A 2,208-nucleotide genomic window follows, 5' to 3' on the forward strand; every position below is an offset into this window, starting at 1 on the left:
TGCTGAACTGCTCTGTTTATAAGATCAGCTGTGCCTCCCTTGGTTTTGTGAGTTTGTGTCACTCTGTTAACTTTACAGGGTGGTTGGTGGTCTTCCCCACCCTCCAATTTTAGATCCTCATTTTAATGAGATGCCCATTCATTTAAATAGGAGTCAGCGTTCAAGCAAGGTTCAAGCAGTGTTCAAGCCTAATAGCTGAACCTTATCCTATAATTTGTAATGAATAATTTATTATATTAATTTAGCTTCTTTCTTTTATTTTTGGACTGGCCACAAAAAGTTTGATTTTCTCAAATGTCATTGGACTTTATTATATTTTTTGCATATAATACTTAGTCTGTAGGGTGTTCACAAGTAGCTCTTTGTGCAAGTGTTTATGGGATATGGGAAATCTGAGCTCTGTTCATATTGTCTGGACACATAGTGTCTCATAGGTCAGGTGGTGGTATAGCTGGTTTTTTACTGGCTGAGTGTGACTGTTGGAAATGAGAGTTTTGGTACAAATGTTTGAGTTAAAAATTAACTTTCTGCACCTATTTGTCACTATTTCCCAAAACAGTGCTGTTTCTGTGAACACGCCGGTTATGACTACTCACTCACTAGAGTAGTCATAAAATGAACATAAAAGGGAAAGATAGGCAGGCAAGCAAATTTTAAGATTTTATTCAAGCTAATGCTTGTGGACAAAAATGTTGAGATAAACTATATCGCTAGCAAAGCTGGGATGTTATTTCAGCAGTGAAATGCAAATAAGTTATGCAAATTTTCATGAGCAATTGCCCATTTTCAAAGTTAAATATTTTGAAGTAGTGATGAAAAACTAGGCCCCAGTTCCCTGAAAATGAAAAAAATATATTGACTTTCAATTGCTGGGCAAAATAGCACCATACATTTTTCTTCCTGCTTTATAATCTCCTGTATTAGTGCACCAAAGCCGATGTACTTGGGCGTTTTAACCTTTTTTCTGTATATTGTCCATCTGTAACATATATTGGAAATTCATATGTTGTGCTGCACACATGCTGGTATTGTTAGCAAACTGAAAATTTATGTAGTCGACTGAATTCCTAGCAAAAGCCAAATGTCCTGGAAAAATTGAAACCTCTGGCCTGAATGATTCATTCAGAGAAAATTCCAGCTAAGTCATTCTAAATGTAGACACCGCACATATTGTCCTAAGGCTCGGCTAATCTTTGAAGCACTGCTAATGAAAATAAGTTTTAACTGAATCTGTCTGGGATAAAGGGAGCTAGTCTGAAAGATGGGGCAGGTCATGCTGAATTTACTCAGAAAGTCCAAGTTGCGAGATGATGTCAAAAAACAGAGGTTTTCATTCTCTTTGTTACATCCTAAAGCACCAGTCCTGCAGTCAAAGCTATTAGCATGGGACCCCCGTCTCCATAAGATATCCATGCTGGTGGATCTGACTGTAGGATTGCGGCCACAGATTGTTTTGTGGTTCAGCACAGCTTGTTATGCTTTATTAAGGTTAAGGCACAGAACCAGGCGTTCTACACTCCGCCACAGTCTTTGTGGGACACTGGGAAATCTTTGCCTTGGTTTTCCTCATCTATTGAATGGAGAGGATAATACTTATCTCACAAGGGCATTATGAGGCTAAATTAATTAATTTTTGTAAAGCACTTAGCACCCTTCATCCAGCAATCGCTAAGAACAGAATTATTATTTTTATTACTAAACAATGCCATTGTTCAAGTACATGGGGCTACACCATCAAAGCCAGCCTTTCCCCTATAAAGGAAATACAAATCTGGGTCCTGTACGGTTAGCTGCTAATGCATCTAAAGCAGCCGTTCTCAAACTTCATTGCACTGTGACCTTCTTCTGACAACAAAATTAACTACATGACCCCAGGAGGGGGGACCGAAGACCACTATCCTAGGCGGGGGGGCGGGGAAGGGGTGCAAAGCTGAAGCCCAAGAGCTTCTGCTGTGGGCGGGGGGCATGTACTCTTACCCCTGGGCAGTGGGGCTTGGACTTGGGCTTCAGACTTGCTGGGACCTAGAGCCAACACCAACCTTGGTGACACCATTAAAATGGGGTCACAACCTACTTCGGGGTTCCGACCCACAGTTTGAGAACCCCTGATCTAAGGTACCACAAGAATTGCCTATATTTTCCATGAAAGGTGTCCAATTTTTTTTAAAATAATCAAGACCCACATGCTGCCATTTGCTACCTATTTGC

Source organism: Lepidochelys olivacea (assembly GCF_965140295.1).
Source record: "Lepidochelys olivacea isolate rLepOli2 genome assembly, chromosome: 2".
NCBI lineage: Eukaryota > Metazoa > Chordata > Testudines > Cheloniidae > Lepidochelys > Lepidochelys olivacea.